This window comes from Cervus elaphus, chromosome 9 (genome assembly GCF_910594005.1).
Source record: "Cervus elaphus chromosome 9, mCerEla1.1, whole genome shotgun sequence".
Classification (NCBI taxonomy): Eukaryota; Metazoa; Chordata; class Mammalia; order Artiodactyla; family Cervidae; genus Cervus; species Cervus elaphus.
In genome coordinates, this window is record NC_057823.1 from 40,909,433 (window position 1) to 40,922,581 (window position 13,149).

At 51.7% G+C, this 13,149-nt stretch overlaps 1 protein-coding gene across 2 annotated transcripts in view; it reads right to left on the minus strand.

The window, feature by feature from the left end:
• COL23A1 (collagen type XXIII alpha 1 chain) overlaps positions 1 to 13,149 on the minus strand; it is a 382,617-nt gene that overhangs the window by 32,385 nt on the left and 337,083 nt on the right. The window lies entirely within an intron of this gene.

Below are 13,149 nucleotides of genomic sequence, written 5' to 3' on the forward strand. Positions count from 1 at the left end.
ACAGCTCCTGTCGGGGAATGGAGGCCCCCCAAATGCACCAGAACAGGGCCCCTGGATGGGGGGCTTACCAGGATTATCAGTCCAGAGTCCAGTAATTATGGCCCAGATGTTGACAATTCATCAAATTACAAGGCTGTTGGGGCCCAGAGTCCCAGCCTGGGACGTATGCTTTCCTGTGCAAAGGCTCTCTCATTAGGGCTGTCCAGTGGGCAAGGCGGTGGATGGGCAGCGCCCTCGGGCAGGTCAGCACCATGTGGTTCTGATTTCTCAGGTCAGGCTGTTTGCATACACACGGGCCACAGCACGACTGTCCGGGCTTAGCGATTTCCCAGACTTGAATTCCACTGTAGGGTAAGGGAAGAAAGGACCCCCATTCTTACATCCAGGCTGGCTGCAGCTTGTGTCTTGGTGGTGGCATGTGGCTTCTTCTGGGGAACCCCTTCCTGGGACCTCGGGCCCTTTGTAAAGTGGTCTCTGCAGTCACCTACTACACCTAACTCAGAGCGAGCTGTGGGGACTCCAGCTGTGTGGGGACCTCGGAGCCTGTCAAGGTCGGAGCCCTGCCCTTCACTTGCTCCTTGGCCCTCCCATGCTGCCCCCTCTCACTCCTTGTCTGGGCAAGGGAGGGTAGGGCTGGCCTGGAGCCAGGTTTGGTTTAGTCCATGCAGTTAAAAAAAAAAAGTAAAACATAACCAAATTAGTTGCAACATTTCACATAAATATCTGGAGTGTGGACTTTTACTGAAAACCTGAAGACCTGGCACCCTGGGTTCACTTGTGCCTGGCAGTGGCTGCTGGGTCCAGGGCAGTTCCCAGTGCCTCACCACTGGCCTACTGTCCTGCTGAAGTGACCTGCCAGCTCTGTAGGGGCATCTGGCTTTGTGACCCTTGGCCTAGAAAACCCATTGGTCCCTTTAGCTCTGTGATTCTGTGAGGCCGGAAAGCCAGCTGGCTTCTATTTTGGGGAGAAGACATGATCAGTGAACACGCTGTGTGCCCTGGAAGCAATTACATGTATGTCCATTACACATCAGGGCTAGAAGAAGGGGTGCTATGCCTTTGAACAGATCCCAAAATGCCTGCCTAAATTACACATTTGCCTGTTACATCATTACCCTGTCAGATATCAGGAAAAATTGTTTCAGGGTGGGGTGAAGGGGAGTGACAGACCTGACTCCCACTGGGTAGGGAAGGATGGAAGCTGGATCAGTGAACTGAGCTTATCTGCTGAGAGCTGCCTCTAGCCTGGTGTTTCCAGCTCAGGCACGTGGGGCTGGTCTGATGGAAGGCAGTGGGGATGGCAGGCCAGCTGAGGCACCCATTTGGTGGTGCGATGAAGACCTAGCAGAGGGGGTGAAGATCAGAGGGTGATGGTCCCAGTGTGGCTGAAACTATACGATGGGTAGTGGCCTGCCTAGAACAGCACAGCTCAGCTGGCAGGTCTGAGACACAGCATCTCCAGGACACCAGGGGACAAGAGTGACTGACAGTGCTCACAGCAGACGCTGAGGCTGCAGGGACCCCAACAGCCTAGGCTACACACCTGATCTGCCCTGTTGCCCTGAGCCGTAGTCTGCAGGGCCACTTGCCTGCTTCCTCCCATCCTCACTCATGTTTGAACCCCCAGCCTCTCTGAAACCTTGGGCTTTGAGGTAAGCCCTACTTGAACCCTCAGCCTCTCTGAGACCTTGGGCTTTGAGGTAAGCCCTCCCTGGTTTCCATGGGTTACACAGTTGTCACCCACTGTTGATTGGGCTTCCCTGGTGGCCCAGATGGTAAAGAGTCTGCCTGCGATGCAAGAGACCTGGGTTTGATCCCTGGGTTGGGAAGATTTCCTGAGAAGGGCATGGCAACCCATCCAGTATTCTTGCTTGGAGAATTCCATAGACATAGGAGCCTGGTGGGATACAGTCCATGGGGTTGCAAAGAGTCACAAGAATTAACAAGTTGGTTGGAATCCTTAAGAATCCAAAGATTTCATATAAAAACCTGTACTTCCAGCTTCTCTTGAAATGTTAGAAGATGTGGTAATGATCAACCTGCTTGGGCTGAGCTACACGACCCCCTTAGATGGGGCATGTGTCCTCCCAGTTCAGTCAAGGCCCACTGTTCCCTCCACTCCCTTGCACCCAGCCGATCTCCCCTATTTTGTCACCTGGCTGGCCCCTGGAATGCACCAATGAGCTTGCAAGCTTGCAATTCTAGCTCTGAACTGTCTCTCCGAACCACGTATATGTCCAGTCCTCCACTTACCCTGCCTAGGACTTGGCCTCTCTCCTGGAACGGTCTCCACCAGCCTCCCTGCCTCCTATCCCCAGTGCCCATTCTTCCTACAGTGAAGCAGCGGGGAGTCATCCCCATTGTTCTGCTTTTACCCTGCAGGCCTTGGAGTGAGCTGCTTAACTTCCCTGGAGCTTGTTTCCTCTTCTGTAAAGTAGGTGTGGTGTGGATGGAATGATTTCCTATAGGTGACAGTGTCCAGACTAGAGCTGGGCACCCAGGGGGTTGAACGAGTGTGACTGTAATGTGCTGGGCCAGTTTCAGTGTACAAATCCAGGAAATGGGGCAGAGCTAAAAGACACACACACACCTTTGCCTTCTCACCTGGAAGTCATTGACCCTAAGCATAGCCCTGTTGGGCAGGTACCGTTAGTACCTCCATTCAGCCGATGAAGAAACTGAAGCTTGGTGAGGCCAGGCATAGCCAGTTTGGCCTGGGACCCAAGCCTGAATTTCCTGCTTAAACCCTGTATGCTTCCCACCTCACCATCTCTCTGGCTGCACGTGGTATGGCCTCACCCCCACCCTCAGGGCAGAGCTGCAGCTCCCCTTGCCCTGACATTCAAGGACCCCCTGTCTGCCCCCACGATCCTCCTTCCAGACCCACATGCCACCTCTGAGAAGTCTCCTCTCCTTTTCCTCAGTCCACACAGTTCCTCAGTAACTGACCCACTGCACTGTCTTCCCGCCACCTCCCCTCCCCACTGTGACTCCCCCTGAGGATCCAGTGCCCACCAGAGGCCTGCCTCTGAAGGGTGTCTGTGACTATTTGAAGGGCTCCCTTCTCCAGATGGGCTTGCTCCATCCTGTCCCACCGAGTTTGGGCCTGAGTAGCCCAAAAAGGCTTCCCAGGTGGTACTAGTGGTAAAGAACCTGCCCACCAATGCAGAAGATCTAAGAGATGTGGGTTCGATCTCTGGGTCGGGAAGATCCCCCTGAAGGAGGAAATGGCAACCCACTCCAGTGTTCTTGCCTGGAGAATCCCACGGACAGAGGAGTCTCACGGGCTACTTTGTAAAGAGTCGGACACGACCGAAGCGACTTAGCACTCACATGAGTAGAAGGACCTGCCTTTGTAGGGAGATGACCCACTGGGGCCAATCTCTCCCTAGAAGCCCCTCCTGAAGGGTGGTTATATAGCACAGGCTTGCATACCTCCAGTGACAAGGAACTCACTGCTTCCTGGGCAACCTGATGGATTTGCAAGGTTTCTGTTAAGCCTGGACCTTCCCAGGTTGGATGCTATTGCAAGTTCTCTCCACCTTGTGCCCCCTTTACGGAGGCAACCGACTTGTCAATGAAGCTGAGTGCTCCAGGCCTGCTGGCCTTGACCCTCCTCTCCTGTTCCCTCCCAGCCTGGCCTGTCTTGGGTGCACCCTCTCCCTGGACATTATCCTTGAAGATCCCATCTGTCAGCCCCTCCTTGGCTTTCCAAACTCGGCTCACACCTCTCTTCCTGCCCTGACCCCCACCACGCCCGGTCTGGGTCACAGACACTTGTAGCAACCTGCACCTTCTCAGCCCTGACGTTTGATTCTCTCTCCCACTCAATCCCAGCCTCCATGAGGGGAGGGGCCCTGGATGTATGTCTCACTAGTTGTATCCCAAATATCAAACAAAGTGAGGACACAATAATTATTTGTTGAGTGAACCAATTGCCAAGTGAATTCTTCTATAAAGTTCCCTACTGGCACCAGTGCTTGGCCTGGGAGCACCAGAGGGCGCTCCTGACCTGTCAAAGGCTGTCATGGGCACCAGCTGACGCCTGCCCTTCTGGGCCACATCTTGGGGGCTGGGGACACTGGCTTGGGAGGGGCTCCTTCAGCCTCAAGGGCTCCCCCTGCTGGGGCCGGTGATCACTGTGGTTGCAGGAACTGGCACTCACTGAACCCAATTTGTATGTCCAGTGCTAGGGCTCTCATGGGGTGAGTTAACTGGCTCCCCAAATGCCTGAAGAGGGGTCACATGGTCTGTGGAGCCCCAAAGCCCACTCTCTCTCCACTGCATGGGCAGGACAGAGGGCCAGTCCTTGATTTCAGGAGGATACTGTGTGGACCAGCTTCATACTCCAAATAACTGCTTTCTTTCAAGTCTACTTACTTGGAAGACCTGAGTTTGCCCCAGTGACCTAGTGCAGGTCTGTGAACATGCTCTTCCCGGCAATGGGGTGAGCGTGCCTCGCTGCCTGGGGGGAAAGGGGGTCAGAGACCAGCCTGGAGGGCATCACTCTGCAAAGGTGCTGCAAAGAGCCGGACAAATCTCTGCTGGCCTCCCATGGGCTGCCCCTGCCTAATCCCAGAACTAGACAAGATGGGAAGATGGTACCTCCCCTGGAGGTTTGTAATAGTAGCAGAGGGCTCCTGGGCCACTGCTGGGAAGACGCAAAATGCTTCCCAGTAAGTAGGGCTTCTAGAGACCAGGGGCAGGAGCAGCAGCTCAACCCTCTGTTCTTTTGGTTGCTCCACATGTGATACTTGAGGGACATGGGCCCAAGGCAAGGAGCCCAGGTCCAGGAGCGCCTGTACTGGGCTTTTTTTTTTTTTGTACTGGGCTTTTGAGGCGACCCTAGGGAAGAGGAAGGGAAAGTCAGCATGGTGGCCTTTTCCCTGGGGCCCAACTGTGGCTCCCCAAGGTTTCAATCTGGGGACCATTAGCAGGGGCTGCTCAGGAAATCTGCTTTCATTTGCTCCACCTGGAATCTGGAGAACTGGGGAGAAGCCCTGCAGGGGTCAGATGAAAATGAGATGTAGGATGCTGAAGTCTAAAAACAGATGAATTTGGGATATTACAGATGAATCATTTAACTAATTACATTTTTACAATCAAAGCTGTTTTTGAACTATGAGGGTGCAAAGAAGCCCATGCATGCATGGTGCCTCGTGGTCCTTTTTTTGTTCACTTGATTAATCCCAAACAGTCTAACTGAGTTATTCGTTTCAAAATTGGTCCCAGGCAGAGGCCCTGTCTTCTATCCTACATTTCAGCTCAGGGCTTGTGCTGGTCTCCTGGGGCCTAGGCTGTCGATGCCCTCCATGACTGACTCTGCATGCGATGGGCAGCTCTGCCTGCCCTTCACCCCTGCCCCGGTTAGAGGATGCTTGGGGAACTGGCTGCTGCCAAGCATGAGGAGCTCTGGTTTTGGTCTCTCACCTGTCAGAGTCAGGCTGCAACTCCTGCCAGCCCTCTCTTCTCCAGTCTTCCCTCTTTCATTTCATCCTTACTGGGACTTGTTTCAGCTGCTTGATATTGATAGCCACCTTCTGTCTGGATACCACCCCCCACCCCCACACACACCCTGCCCCTGTCTCTGCCCTGTAGCCAGGGAAGCCCTTCCAATATATACATCTGTCTTCATCCCTCTGGGTGAATGGGGGCCTTCATTCAGTGTCATCCTCCTGCCTTTTCCTGCCCTTCCACAGAGTCACTGTCCACTGGCACACGGACCACACTTTGGCCCCTGCCATTTTCATTGTGCCTGTGTTGATGCTGCATGGAATGCCTACCTACCTTGTCCCCCTATCAAACTCCTACTCATCCCTCAAAACAGGCTCCAACTGTCCCTCTTCTGTGAGGCCTCCCCTGTCCCAGGAGGAGTTCGCTCCTCCTTCCTCTGTGAGGTCCAGGGCTTTGTCTGGCTGCATTGCAGCCTTACCCACTGTGCCATAAAGATCACTGTGTGGGAAGGTCTAGAGAGCCTTCAGGGGGAAGCCGGGCCCCTCGTGCTTGCCACTGTGAGATCTGGCAAAGTGGCACGGCCACTCTAAGCTTCAGTTTTTTCAGTCCACAAAATGGGCACAAGTCGTGGTGTCCAGGGATAGGATGTACTCCGAAACTGTGAAGTGCTGCACAGATCCGATCCCTCCTGGTTTCATCCAGGCCGAGTCTCACACTGCAAATGTGGACAGAAGGGCTAAGTGCATGCCTAGGGGCAGGGGTGGGGAGGGGGTCAATGATGGCTGTGGTCTCCCTGCTTCCCTCAGCTGCTCCTGGCCAGGGAAATGGAATTAGACATTTCACCATGAGGAAGATTTCCCCCCTCTTGCCACCACCAATTTCTAAAAATTGGGGCCTGTTTTGAGGGATGAGTAGGGGTTTGACAGACATATGGATGAGGAATAGGAGAGAAGATGGAATGAAGAAATTTTCTTCTTTAAGTTAGACCTGGTTTTCTGTTTTGTTTTTTTTAATGGAAAGCAGGAAAGGGTCCTAACAATTTGATAATGGGGGGCGGTGGTGGTGGTGTGGAATGGGGTAAGAATCCCAGGGCCGGATAGAAACAGGGATGAGAAGGAGAACATTCACTCTAAATATCTGTTTCTCTGGGTGATGAGAGGAGAAAGACCCTTCTGCCAGTGCACAGACAGTCTGAACCCTGATTTGCTGCCGTAGCCAGTTTACTGATAGGGTGGCTGGTGTGACGGAGAGTCTGCAGGCTTTGTGCTAATTCAGGCTTTGCCATGAGGGTGGGCCTGGTGTCTCAGCCAAGTCCTATCATGGACTGAGCCCAGCTTCCTCCTCTGTGCAGCAAGGCCAAGACCATCAATCTCTCAGGGTGTGAACACGGGCCAGCATGCCTCCAGCAAACACTCAGCCCATGCACTTACAGTCCTTACAGTCCCTGGCATGTTGGAAAAGCCTCTGGGGGGATGGGAGTGGACAGTCCTATAGCTCAGCCGGTAAGGAACACACCTGCCAGTGCAGAAGACCCAGGAGATGCAGGTTCCATCCCTGGGTTGGGAAGATCCCCCGGAGGAGGAAATGGCAACCCTCTCCAGTATTCTTGCTGAAAAATCCTATGGACAGAGGAGCCTGGCAGGCTATAGTCCGAAGGGTCACAAACAGTTGGTCATGACTGAGCGACTAAGCACTGGAAGGAGAGTATCTTCCAGCTTGTCAAGGCAGCCTGCCCCTGTGGACAGGTGGTTTCAGTAAACATAGAGCCAAGTTTTCTTGGCCTCCTGCCTGGGTCAGCCTCTCGCTGTGACCTACAAGACTCTACTCCATGCAGCCCTGGAGACCCTTCCAACTCCCCCTTCTACCATTTCCTGGCCCTTGCGCACTCACTCCAGCCGTATTGGCCTTACATATACTCTGGACACACGACACTTGTTCCAGCCTCCTGACCTGTGCGCTTGTTCCTCTGCCAGGAGCATTTCTCACCACCTCCCCAAACTGTGACATCTTTTCAGTTCAAATGTCATCTTCCCCGAGAGCTTTTGGATTACTTAATCCACATTATCCCACCCAGTCAGCGCTCTCATCATGCTCCCTGCTTTATTCTCTGTCTAGGACCTTTTACTGCTTTGTTGGCTTCTTCACTTTGTTTCTCCCCTCATCACTGCAGGGAGGGGCCTTGGCACTCCTGTTGGGAGCTAGTCCAAAGGCCCAGGAAACTGGCGTAGAGACGACGGCCGATGGTGTTTCTGAAGTGGGCACGCTCCCCTATTCCAGGGACTCTGCGCCACTGGCCCTCAATGGGCTTCATCATTTCTATGTGTCTCTGGCCCCACAGCCTATCACTCTCCTCATACATTCAAATACACAAATCTTAAGCTCTGGAAAATTTACTAAATACACATTTTCAAGAACTATTTAAATTGTGTTCTGAAGGCGTAAAACAAACCCAAAAGTCATTAAAGCTCAATGTTAAGAGTCTAAAAGTCCAAATACTAAAAAAAAAAAAAAAGAGGAAATGTGAGGATTTTGATGTTGTAAATAATAGATGGTGAGAATTTTTCTATGCCAAAGTCAAGGTGTAGACACTACTGAGCCTTGCATGAGGAACAAATCTTTTTGTCCTAGAGAGAAGCTACAGTTTGGAGAGGAAAGAGGAGAGTTTGTGATAAGAAACCTCCAGGAAGGCCACAGTGACCCCTAGTTGTCCCGTCCTCTCTATCTATCCGATGGTAAACTGGCTGTTGGCTACCCTCCCCATAGTTCCCCAAAGACTGCAACTGGGTCTGATTCTCTTCATGCTACCCTCATATACAACACACCTCTTGGATTTGTTGAGCAGGGCCAATTCTGCTATTTATGAGATGACAAACTCACTTTATCAACATCAATGCTGACTACTCCTCCTAAATGTAAGAGTGCTATGTCAAGGGCTCCTCTGCAGGTCCCACCTTGGAATGACAATGTCCTGAGTTTAAAATTCCCCCTGTGCTGCTCATTTCATGATGTCTGCTGTCCCTGGATCAATTGAAATTTGAAAATTCTTAAATGCCTGGTGACCTCTTGAAATTCTACACCTGCAATTTCAAGTTCTACCACCAGATGGCAGTTAGGATTACAGAAATTTTATCAAAACTACTTTCATCTGTGATTGCTTCTAATGAAAATATACCCGAAATTAAAACAAGATACATACTTACACATACATCCATAAATTTTTACTTATCATATTGGCATAGATTTAAAAGTATAATACCCTTGATTGTCCAGGGCTTTGGGAAACATGTAGCATTCATGTGCTGTTGGTGGGAATATAAATTAGCACAGTCTCCGGGAGGGCAATTTGGCAGTACACATCAAAAGCCTTAAACATGTGCAAACCCTTTGGGCCAGAAAGTCAACTTCTAGACTTTTATTTTAAGGAGATAATTATGCAAATAAGCCTAGATTTATTCCCATGATGTTGACTACAAGAGTGAAAGATTGTCAAAATAAATAATATGACTTGGAGATTGGTTAAATCAATTACATATATGGCAAAATGCTATGCAGCTATTTACTTTCTATAAAAATTTCTTAATGATGTAGGAAAGTCTCATTCTATATTAAGTGAAAAAAATAGGTCACAAAAAATTATGTCCACTGTAATCTCATTTTTATAATAATAAAAATAAAAACAAACTTGTACACAAAAAGTATGGGAAGAACAAACACCAAAATATTGAGAGGACTTATCTGTGGGTGGTAGGATTACAGATAATTGCTTTTTTCTTTCTGTGCTTTTTTCTATTTTGGGAAGGTTTTTATAAAAAACATGCTTCTTTCGTCATCAGCAGAGAGCTACTCATGAATCTTTGCAGTAGAAAAGGACAGGCTGGCCTCTGTTAGGGAGACTGTGGACAAGGTGACCTCAGGCCCTTTTCGGCCCACAGCCTGCCCCATGCACATACTTAGCTTCTATGCCCCTGTCCCTCTGCTGCCCCTGTTGGGTCCACATATGGACTTGGTTTCAGCTGCTCTCCTCACGGGTTGGGGAGGGGCCCCCTGGATTAACCCAGAACACGCAGTTGGCGCAATCTGCAGCGCAGCCACCCTGCTTAACTCTTTTCCTGCGCTTACTTCCCTTTAGGAAGTGACATGTTTTTAGCACAAAGGAAAAGAAAAACCTCCCTGAGGCTGGTCTTGAAGTTTACTAAATTGCAGGAAAAAGCCCCTAAAACTTTTTCTAAAACTGACCATTTTCAGGGTCTCGGTAAAACTTTTACAACTCTGAAATGCTTATTTAACCTATTGTTGGTAGCCCGCTAGAAGGTATATAAAGCTCTGCTCAAGGTAACGATGGGGGTAATCTCCTTTCCTCTCTTCCGATGTCTATGTCAGAAGCCTTTTCTGTTTCCTTCCAGTAAACTTCCTCACTGCAAAAAAAAAAAAAAGAAAAAAAAGAAATAAAGAAAGAAAACTGACTGCTCTCAAAGCCATTTTCCTTTCTAAATGCTGCCAATGTGTGTTGGTGGATAAATTTCCTAAGCCTGTCTTTCTTTGCATCAAGGATGTGTGAGGTGAGGAAGATAGAGGTATTATTGAGGGGCAGCCACCTGACATCCTACACTTGGGCTCCGTGTGTATTCTCCCATTTAAACCTTTAACTCTGTTGATGTGATTTTCCCAGGTTCCAAGTACCCCAGTTCGCCCAGCTGAGCCAGGATGGGACTTGGGTCAGACAGATTCAAAGCCTGTGAATAGTCAGCACATGAGGTGCCTCTCGGGCAGACAGGCCCCTTGCGCTGCAGAGGTCACCTTACCCCTGGGTGACCACATGGAACCATCTGTAAGCAGAGCCCAGGCTGGGAGCCAGGGCCTCTATCAGCTGAGAGGTCCGAATTTCAGCCTAAAACACATGGACCCCTGAGCCTGCAGAATTCCCTTCCAACCTCCCCCCGCCCACATGGGTCTGCTTCCCTCCTATGGGGGGAAGCCAGGCAGGGTGTCACCTTCACCCTGGGGGCCCACCAAAGGGACAGCCTCTGAGGCCTGCTGGAACAAGGGTGCTCAGAAGCACACAGCTGGGTGAGCTGACTGGCTCCCTGCGCTGGAGGCATGAACACCTTGAACTCAGCAGCAAGCAAGGCCAGCCCACCCAGGGAAGATGCCCAGATCTGTGTGGAATGGTGCATGCATGCTAAGTCACTTCAGCTTGTCCGACTCTTTGTGATCGCGTGAACTGCAGCCTGCCAGGCTCCTCTGTCCATGGGATCCTTCAGGCAAGAATACCGGAGTGGGTTGCCATTTCCTCCTCCAGGGGATCTTCCTGACCCAGGGATCCAACCTGTGTCTCTCATGTTTCCTGTATTGGCAGGCGGGTTCTTTATCACTAGTGCCACATGGGAAGTCCGAAGGGAGGAGGTGCATGCAAACTGGGGCTGGGTGACCTCAGGAAAAGAAGCAACGCAGCCCTGGGGTAACCATGGGTGTGATACCAGCTTCTCACCTGGCCCAGTCTGCTCGGCGCTGCCCAGAGACAAGGAACCTAAGGGGCCAAGGGCACAGGCTGCCAGCATTGCCTGCAAACAGGCAGTGGGGAAGGCTTGCTGGGCTCTAACCTGCTTCCTTTCCAGAAAGTTCCCAACTTCATACCGGGTGAACACATCCCTCCTTTGGCCTCCCCATCTGAAATTCACAGACCCTATCTCTGACCTGGGCTCAGCACCAAAAACCTCACACACTATATACTTAGTTGCTCAGTCGTGTCCAATTCTGGCACCCCATAGACAGCAGCCCGGCAGACTCCTCTGTTCATGGGGATTCTCCAGGCAAGAATACTGGAGTGGGTTACCATGCCTTCCTCCGGGGGATCTTCCCAACCCAGGAATCAAACCCAGGTCTCCTCCATTGCAGGCAGATTCTTTACCAGCTGAGCTTCCAGGGAAGCCCCAGACCCCAGGCTTAATTTCCTGCCAGCCCTATAACAGCCCCACTCACTTGGCCACCGTTTATTGTGATCTCACTTTACCTAATCCCAGCTCTCTTCTTCACATGGAAGGAAACAGTTCTTAGTGCTGCTGGGGGGCTTGCCCCTGCTTCACAGTAGTGAGTGGGATTCAATTCCCAGCTGCCGAACTCTGTAGGGGGACTCTGGCCCGTCACCCACAGAGCCTGCTGACCACCCCCACAGCCTGCTCCATCCTGGGAGGAAGGGCAGGGATGGTGGCAGAGGGAATTGAGGCTCTATGGGGGGTAGACTGGACCCTCTGGCAGCTGGTGTAGAGCTCACTGCCCCTTACCCGGGCTAAATGACTCCCACAGTCAGCCAGCAGCCTCTCTGATGCTCACAGCCAGGGAGAAAGAACCTCTGGGTGCCATGCGCTCAGAGGAGACAGTAATGGGGGAAGCGCCACCACTCACTCCCCTGGAGCTTCCCTGGTGGCTCAGTGGTAAAGAATCTGCCTGCCAATGCAGGAGACATGGGTTTGATCCCTGGTCCGGGAAGGTCCCACATGCCTCGGAGCACTTAAGCCCATGTGCCACATTACTGAGTCTGTGCTCTAGACTCCGGGAACCACAACGATTGAGCCTGCGTGCAGCAGCTACTGAAACCCGCAGGCCCTAGAGCCTGTGCTCCTTAACAAGAGAGGTCACCACAGTGAGAAGCCTGCACATGTCAACAAAGAGTAGCCCCCGCTCTTCACAACCAGAGAAAAGCCCGCGAAGCAACGAAGATCCAGCACAGCCAAAAAAAAAAAAAAAAGGAAAAGAGAAGTAACCCTGGAGTGTAAAACGTAACAAGGTCATGCCAGGAGTGGTTCTGTTGGACACTTTCCAGAGCTCCTGGGCTAGCAAAGTGGGTAGGCCCAAGACATGAAGGGGAAACATTCTAGCAAAAGCTTCTAGTTCCCCAAGACCCTAGCTGCCATGTCTGGGAATGTGAGGCCTGACTCCTTCCTCCCTCGTCAAGAAAAGCTGCTGGGGAGGTGGTGGCGCCCTGACCCGCTGTGTGCTCCAGTGGGATGAGGGTGGATCATGGCTGGCTTCACATTTCATTCTTAACCCACGTAGAGCTGGGTGTTTCTAATCTGAGGGTCCAGGCTGCTTGCTGCTGGGGGAGCTGCCCTGGCCAGCCAGGAGGTTCCAAACTCCACTCCAGACTTCGAATGGACCACTCCAGACATGAGGGAAATGCCCCCTAAATTTCCACCAAGTTTGTAGGCTAGGTTTGTGACACATTTTTGCAGCTATCACCTCCTCTGTCTTAATTAATCCCAGCTCCAATGCTGTAAGGGAGGCTTTGAATCACCCCGGGTCACACAGCAGGAAACTGAAGCTCACAGAGGGCCAGAGTCTTCCCCAAGGTCATCCATATATGAGACAGCAGTGTTGGAACCCATGCTCAGGTCTCCCTGATGCCTGGGGCTGGAGTGCCCTCCACAGCCTCCTTGAAAGGTGACTCCTGCAAGACTGGGGGATCCACCTTCTGCCCCTGAATCTATGGACATTTACCCTTCCTGCATCCTCCTGGCCTGAGGCACAGAACAAAAGCGTCTCCCGACAGGATGGTCCTGTTGTGCTCCCCTTCACTGGGCTCACCCCCTGCTCTTTCTTTATCAGGACTTCTGGAAGCTGCTGTCACGGGCTGGACCAGACAGCGGCACAGCCTCATGTCACCATGCTTCTGCTGTGGCGCTCACTCGGCCCAGGCTG